The sequence below is a fragment of the Microplitis demolitor genome, chromosome 6 (assembly GCF_026212275.2).
Source record: "Microplitis demolitor isolate Queensland-Clemson2020A chromosome 6, iyMicDemo2.1a, whole genome shotgun sequence".
Taxonomy (NCBI): Eukaryota; Metazoa; Arthropoda; class Insecta; order Hymenoptera; family Braconidae; genus Microplitis; species Microplitis demolitor.
The window spans coordinates 9,477,788-9,487,166 of NC_068550.1; positions in this window are offsets into that span (position 1 = coordinate 9,477,788).

The following is a 9,379-nucleotide window of genomic DNA, read 5'->3' on the forward strand; positions in this document are numbered from 1 at the left end:
GCCAGTAAACTGGCATCAGTGTCTCTTGCTCAAAATTATCAAATAGGTGGGAAAAGCCTCCCATCTACGCATGCCATTTGTCCACTCCATTAGTGCATTTGAATAACTAAAATAAAAAATTTCGGCAACGGTTGGACTTGCGGGCCAGCCCTAAAACTTCCCGCTGTTTTTGAGCTCAAAGAGTTCATAAATATAAGTGTGAATCTATTTTCAATCTCGAAAATACTCTCACAAGCGTTTATTTTTTTATAAGGTTTTCAAGCTCAACAAGTTACGTCCTTTGTTAAAGTTTGAAAATTTAAGAATGATAAATAATTAATGAGAGAAGCGTTTTTAAATTTTTATTCATGATTATATTCAATAAAATAAATGTATTCAGGCAGAAATCACTGTAAGTTATTAATATAAAAATATAAATCAATTTTGATTCAGATCAGAGTGTTACCCGGGAAAAAAGTCCCTGATTTTAAGAAAAATTATTTGAAACGATTCAAAACAATTTGAAATGATTTAGAACAATTTGAAATGGGAAAATATAGATACATACTTAGCATGGATTATATCAGTTTTCTTCATCAGGGTTAGATATGATCACACATGATCGTGTGTGATTTATATGTGACCATGTATGATTCATATATGACTCATACATTATAAAGTATACAATTTTGTTTTGGTGATGTACAATTTATAAAAGATTATATGTGGTCATGTTTGAGCATACATGAAAATAAATAAATACTCTTCTACTGTAGTAACGAACGTTAAAGATCATATATGGTCAGATGCGAACATGTATGAAGAAACATAATTTTGTTACACTATGTTCGACTCATGTATCATCATATATGATTATATACATGAAGTATAAATTTGTGTGTCCAATTCATCTAAGCATCATATATAAACATATCGTCAGTGATACTGTAATACCGCTGTAAGTATAGCTTGCAATACTACGTATCTACAACAGTACTAGAACTGAGTTTTTGTGTTTACGTTACAGTATTTACTGTACTACGTTACATTGAACGATTTTGACTTTTTTTGAAAAAAAATATTTTTTTTATTTTTTTCGACAGTGATGTCTCCTGAAAAAATGATCTGATTTTGATGGTTAAAGTGGCATAAGGCATAGCTTATAGAGCTCTAAAGCTGATTAAATTTTGAAATTAATTCATAAAGTATGTAAGAAGTTATCTGAAAAAAACGTTTTTTTTCAATTTATTTTTTGAATAACTCCAAACGTACCGCACCAATTGAGCTTGATTCTCCGCCAACTGTAGGAATTAGCAAGCCGGTTCAAATGCCACCCCAACGATCTAAATTGGTTGGTGCGTTGTAACGGGATAAATTGGGATACATTATCGACCATCATCGTGATTTCTCACTGATGGTCGTTTATCCTACCTGCAACCGCAAACGAGCATTCAATTAAGTTTTTCGACTTGTCGCCGGGTGCGCTAATTGAAAATACTCGCACGCAAGGCCCAATCATGACCCTGATTAAAAACTCTGATTGAATCCGATTGAAAACGTCCTATCAGATTTAATCGGAAATTTCTGATTGACATTCAATCAGTTTCAATCGGAAACTTCCGACTGATTCCGATTTGTAGTAATAATAATTTAATAAATGCAGGCCAGGACTGGTTGGTGGTTGGGATGTTAGAAAAATACGCATATTAAAAAATATAACAATGTTTTTATTCGTCACAACACATAATATCACTAGGTTACAAAATTAAATCGTTGATTCAATTTATTAATGCTGTTAATTGTTTAATTTCATGAATGCGTAATTGATGAATCCAAATTATAGAATTGAACTCGAGTAAATAATTAAAATAATTAATTGAGTCTATTTGAGCACTGAGTTGATTGAAAAAATGTCATGAGAATAAGTAACATGAATTTAGAGGTTACCGAGCGAATTTAAAAATTGAACACTCAATGATTATTTTTTAACTAGCACTAAATGCATAAATATTTGAGTTCATTGCATTCTGATATTGGTGATCACTTAATTTAATATAATTTAATGAGATCGTAATAAACTGAATTAAATTTATTTGTTGAACACGTGGTAGCATGATTGCAGAGGCTACCGAGCGAGAATAAACTTTTAGTTGAATTAAAATATTGAGTATATTGATAATTAATTAATTATAATTTGAGTCTTTTATATTTATGAGCACTTGATATAATTATTTATTGAATAAAAAGGCACCTGTAATATCTCCCGTTTGAATAACCTCTTGAGAAACGTGGTCGACGATCACTGGAATTCTTGAGTTCTTGAGATAATTTATTTTCGAGTTTTGGTACCGAAAATTATAAAAATAATTATATTTTTTATGAGCTTGATGATTGCTGAATTTATTTTAATTATTATTTCAATTAATTACTTGAAGATGAGCACAAAATAATACGATTAAATAAAACACGTGTTTTTACTTAAATGTACGTTTGCGAAGGATAATGGCGGCCGTCTTCTCGACACGAGGCCAGAAAGAGTAGATGCGCATCCGCCACACTGCGCATGTTGAAGTTTAAATTAGTAGACTAGGCCCCAGTAGGTGCTGCCTCTATCTGCCGGAAATGAAACTATATTTGAATTTAAATATAGTTCGATTACGCAACACGATTGAAAGTTAATCAGAAATCTCCGATTTACTTTTAATCAGTTTCAATCGGATTTAATCGGAAACTTCCAGAAGATTTCGATTGTAAATTAATCGGAAATTTCCGATTCCCGGGAAAAAATTTTGTATATAATTTTATATATTACCCCTGGTTAATAAAAACGATGCAAATCGATTCGAAAATTGGAACTTATGATATGCAATTAAAAATCATTCGAAACGGTTTAAAATTGAAAATTCCATTATTTTAAAATCTACATTAAATTTATATTAACAATTAGATTGCATGTCATGAAGTAATAGTGGAAGAAACCACGTCTTCTCTCGACCAAGTGGTATGTCGACCAATAAATCGAATTGGTACTATGAGCAAATCCATCCAAGCCAGCTAAGGGAAAGCGAAGCTAGGATTGGATGGGAACGGACTTGTAGTGGCTGTTGGTTTGTCACCCACACGCAAAGGATCTGATCCTGAGGATTATAACATCCACCAACATTGAGCTTGCTCAATGTTTCGCTTTATAATATTATGGTAAAAAAGAAAGGATTTCGCAACGCGAGTATGCTCAAAAGGATGAGGTCTCGGCTTCCGGTTGGCGGAGACGGACTTAGGTCCCGCTACATTAATTAACTAATGTCATCAAGTAATATAGGATATACTATATTACCACCAAAAATGGCAATTGTCACTCTGTAACATTTGAACGGATGAACCGGTTTTAATCGCCAAAGTGTCATTCGACGCGGCTTGTTAATATCTAAACGCTGTGAAAAATTGAGCTTGGTCGGTCGAGTAAGTTCGAAGATATTCCAAAAATAAATTTTTCTCATAAATGTTTTTTTTTAGCTAATTTTCAATGTGCTTGATGGATAGATTCCAAAATCTAATCAGCTCTAAAACTTTATAAGTTGCGTCGAATGCTACCTCAATCATCAAAATCGGTACATTCGTTCAAGAGAAACCGGTCACGAAAGAATTAAATTTTTTTTTTTTCTGTTTTTTTTTTTTCAATTTTCTCAAAAACGACTTAATAAATCAATTTCAAAATCTGATCTGCTTTAGAACTCAACGAAACGCATCGATTGCCACCTCAACTATCTCAATCGGTTAATTCGTTCGAGAGATATCGTTGACGAAATAAATGGTAAAAAACGTTTTTTTCTTTCGAAAACAACAGCATACAAAAGTATTTTCGAGCTTGAAGAGCATTTTTAAAATTGCTGAATTCATGATCAATGAAATGCATATCTGCCCGAGTTTTAATAATAATTAACACTATCCGAATTGTTATATTCCGATTGAATTAAATTAGAGCTGGTTGAAAATTGTCTGCCGAATTTAATTAAAAAATAATCGATAAATGAATTATTTTCTGATTGAATCCGATTGAAGGTAATTAAGAATTTTCTATCGGGTTCAATCGGAATAATACGGAAATAAAACAAATTTTTTAATATACCACATTTTTAAAATGGACTCAAAAGTATGAAATAATTTCTCTAAACCTCAGGAAGAATAGAAACCCCTTACAAATTTTAAACATCTTACAAATAACCCTGAAAATTTGTTATTGTGAAATTTTAATAGCTATGAAAATACTTAATAGATTTTAAATATAATAAGCCAGTGGCTCATGCAATAGCTAATTAATGCATTAATAGTTCATTTAACAATTTTATTGCACTCCCTGATTAAGAAGAATTATTTAAAATAATTAAAAACAATTTGGATCGACTAATATATAGATTAGGGTGCTTCGTTTGATACAAAATTTTAGGTCTTAATTTAATTTTAAGTACTTCCTCTCAAGTATTAAAATTTTCCCATTTAAAAAGTATGTAAACCCAAACAGGTAAGTACGACGGGCCCAGACTTGGTTCAACTATGTAGAACTCTGGGCTAAACTTGTAAGCCAGCCTTGTTCCGGCCATGGTAGAAGTCTGGAATCATAACTTCGTGTCAAGCCTGGTTGCCAGTCCTGACCCATGCATTGACAAAACAAATAAATTTAATTAAACAAAATTTTATCATTATTATCCTAATAGAGTTTATGATCATTAACGTTTAAACTATTAAGGTGAGGTAAATGACGTGAAAAAAAACTCGGTGAAAATTTTGCTGGGCTCTGGGCGCAAACTGCCGTCCTTCTGATCGCTGGGCTTAAACGATATCTACTGGACGAACCTACTAATGTTGAACTGAAACTTTTGTATGTCGTACTTATTCATTTTACTACAACCACTCGGTTTTATGAAATGTAAAGAGCAATTTAATTAATATTTTCGATTAAGAAAAAAAAAATAATTTCATATTATTTTTATTATAATTACATAATTTTTAAGAGTAAAATTTAATAAATTTAATTGATTATTTATCAAGAACCCAATTGAATTATCTTGCTCCACCATTATTATTAGAAATAACATTTGTTATAAAAATTCACGAGTTATTTCTTACTTAAATCAATTTTTATAAGTAAGATTTTAAAATTACGGTTGTTGATTGCAAATAATAACGAACTAAAAAATTTTTTAATTATTAGTTGTGAATAATTTTAATTGGAACGTTAAAATATTTATTAATTAAAACTTATTTTCATTCAAAAATGAATTATTATTAATTTCAAAAATCATAATAATAAGTTAATTAAATAATTAATAAAAAACCAGGGCTAGCCAATTCTGGTCTAAGAATGGGTAACTATAGGTATAACCAAATTTGGATAATCCTACCTTGGCCCAAATCTGGGCCAAGGTAGGATTATTGCTATTGAATGGCCAAGGCTAGGTTACCCAGTTCTGGTCCAAGCCGGAGTTGTCATTGAATGATCAAAGCAGGGGAGCCTAGTTTTAGCCTAAACCCGGGTAATCATTGAGTCGGCCGAGGCTAGGTTACCCAAGCCTGGATTGCCATTGAGTAGCTAAGATAGGGGAACCCAATCCTGGCCTAGACTCGGGTAATGATTGTAATAGCCAGGATTGAGTAACTATTCTTGACGCAAGCATGGGCCAATGTAGACGTGTCTAAGCTAGGTTCCTCAGTTTTTAGCCAAGAATGGCCCCTTCGTTCAATGTTGGCAGCTCTTGCTCTATATAATGAATTGTTCCTAACATTTATTTTTTTTGTTTTTTTTTTTTTTCATATTAGTGAAAAAACGACTCATCGTACGAAAACTACGCATGGCACCCATCTTTTAAGAAATTTTGTCCGCTACAAAATTGTTTATTACACTTCCCGCTTAAAAAAATCCGATAGATTCTTATAGCTGAATGAATAAGGCCCTATATATACTATATATACTTAACTGTATAGCACTTCTCATAGAACTCCCCGTGAAAAAATTCTCCGATTTGGCCTGATATGAAAATTGGCCATATCAGACAGTATATGTACAGATCAGATTTAATATGTTCTGATATATCTATATCAGAACATATATAGTGTGATCAACATTGTTATCTCAGGAATAAAATTTATATGTAATTTTATGAAATTGTATATAACTTTATAAAGTTGTATACACAATAATTGTCACGAAAAAAAAAAAGAAAAACAGCCGACTCATGGGCTCCAACCCGAGTCTCTCAAATTTCAAGTCTGGTCTATTAACCACTGTAACGAATCCCAAACTTGGAATATCAGGTTGATTATATTTATTTGACTAAAATTGAACTTAAGAAAATTAAAGACATCAAATAAATGATTAATTTTGTTATTTGCATTATGTTCAATTATGATATAGTTTATAGAGTAACGAGACTATTAGTCGTATACCTATTAATAATAGAGCAAGAACTACTTCTTTTGGTACATTAAAAAAAAATGAGAAGTAGAATTTTTCAACCTTAATTTAAAATTTTTTAATAAAATATCTTAGTTTTGTAGACATAAATTCATTATTAAAACTTTGAAATCTCCTTTGCTGTTTCAAAATTGGTCTCATTAGCTTATTGAAACAAATTTTTAATAAAGTTTGAATACTTTATAACACTTATAAATGCGGTAAATTAAAAAATTTAATAGACTTTATTAAATTTTATGAATCATTATAAAATCGGTTTTTCCGAACAATGTCACGTTATTTGGTCATATCCAAATTATTTTACAAAATAAACTTGTGCGGAAAACACGCAAAAAAATCTGGGCGTCGGTTGACCCTGCGGGCCAGCCCCAAAACTTCCCGCTGTTTTCGACCTCAAAGAGCTCGAAAACATTAGTGTAGATATATTTTCGAGCTCTTCGAGCTCAAAAATGCTATCACATGCAATTGTTTTTTTACGATCTTTTCAAGCTCTAACAAGTTACCTGTTATGCTGAAGTTTTAAAATTTAAGAATCGAAAATCATCAATGAAGCGGTTTTTAAAATTTAGTTCCTGATTTTGTTCAGTAAAATAAGTGTATTGAGGCAGAAATCAATGTCGGGGATCAAAATCAAGATTTAAATAAATTTTGACTCATGTAAGAAACAATAAAATATGGAATATCCGCTGATTAGATTTTGAAGTCGATCGTATGAGTCGTTTTTGAGAAATCAATAAAAAACTAAAAAAAAAATTTTTTTTTTTTTTTTCGTAATTCGCCAATATTTCCGAGTCTATTCGATCAAATAATCTGAAATTTTCAGGAAAGTTGAAAGCCAACAAGCTCTTTCGATTGCCACCTCAACCATCCAAGTCGATTCATTAGTTCAAAAGTTACAAAGAGTTTACACACATACACACACACACACACACATACACACACTCGGACATCATTCTGAAAATAGTCAGAATAGCTTCCTAGGACCTCAAAACGTCGACATCTGATGAAAACTCGATTTTCGAAAATCGGGGTGAAAACAATAACTTCCCGAAATTTTTGAAAATCGTCGATTTTCTTAGCGGGAAGTTAAAAAATAGTATATGTGCCCATATCAGGGCATATCAAGCCATATCAAACCTGATAAAGAATTTTTTTCACAAGCATATCAAAATATATATACCCTTATCAGGATATATCAGGTCATATCAGGACAAATAAAAATATTATACATAAGCATATCAAGCCAGATCACGACATATCTAATCTGATATGGACATATCAAGTTAATAAGACTTGATCTGGCCTGATATGGCCAATTTTCATATCAAACTGTATCAGGACAAATCAGATTATATCAGAACATATCCAAAATTATATATGGAAATATCAGGCCTGATCAGAAAATTTTTTCACGGGTCATTCATTCTCATAAAATCTCTATGGGAATTATTTATGAGTATCTATCGGATTCTATGAGATTTTCTGAACAGGGTTATATTGTTAAAGTGGACTGTTTATAAGATACAATCAGTAGAAAATTTTCTAGTAGAAAAGGTTTGTACTTTATGAAGCTTACCATTTTTATACTCTCAAATGTTAAACTACTCGTATCTCATAGACAATAGACTTTAGCAATATATCTAGCTCATTAGACGATTGTTCAAAATCTATTGCAACCTTTTTTTCCGGACAGATATACATTAAAGCGAGTTAATAATTAAGTGGTAAGTAATCTTAACAATAAAATATTATTTACTCATTGAATCCGATTATAACTGATTGAGAATCTTCTATCGGATTCAATCGGAAAATAATTTTGAAAAATTGATTATTTTGCGATTGAAATTTATCCATCGGATTAAATAGAATTCAATCAGAAAACAATCAAAAAATAAATTATTATTTTCCGATTGAATCCGATAGAAAATGTTCAATTAGATTAGATCGGACAATAATCGGCAATAAAATTCATTATTTTTCCGATTAAATCTGATTGAAATTAAATCAGAGACTTCGAACGCTCTTGAACATTTCCGATGGAAAATTTGTTTCCGATCGAAACTGATCGAATTCCGATAGAGTAAAAAAGATTACTGCTTCTATGGTTAGATAGTTAAATGGGAACGAATACATAAATTTAAAAGTTCGTGAAGTAAAAAACTGACGAAATCTATAGAATAAAAGAATCCTATGGTACATTAGGGTGCCCGTTATTTCCCAAGTTGTTATTTTTTTCGCTTCTGCCCTCTGAACTTTTAGTTTTTGCCCTAAAAAAAGTTATCCAACTTAAACGAACTCTTAATTTTCGAATTAAACCGTGCCGGAATCATGTTACACTTCCCATTCAAATAACATGGAATTTAATTACTTTTTGCTTTTAATTTTTTATCTCTGAATCAAATGAATTCACAACTAGGATCAAGAAGGATTTTGATAGGAAATTTTCCGTTCTACAAAAAAGGTCTCTATGGTTTTTTTGATGAAGTCATTCTTTTGAATGTTATTCACGATTAAAGTTGTGTTCATAGTTTATAACTAAATTTTTTTGTCATTTACTGCAAATTTAAATTGCACATTGTAATTTCGACTAAAAAAATATTGGCAGGTATACAACTTAGTCATAAGCAACCCTACTAAAAATAAAAATCTACCTAATAGAGGTCAGCCGCAACATGCCTACCTAGAAAATTGCCGCTCCAATAAAATGTCTACCATCTTGAAATTCCTACCAATGAAAAAATCTACCACGATGTAATCACTACCGAAAAAAAACACTACTAAGATGCATTTACAAATAAACGCTACCGTTGGAAATTCCTACCATCAACTTACAAATATATATTTTACAGACAATAAATTTATTTTTAATTAACTTGGAATTATTTGGGAAGATTTAAGAATATAACTCTATCATTAAGGACTAATTAAGTG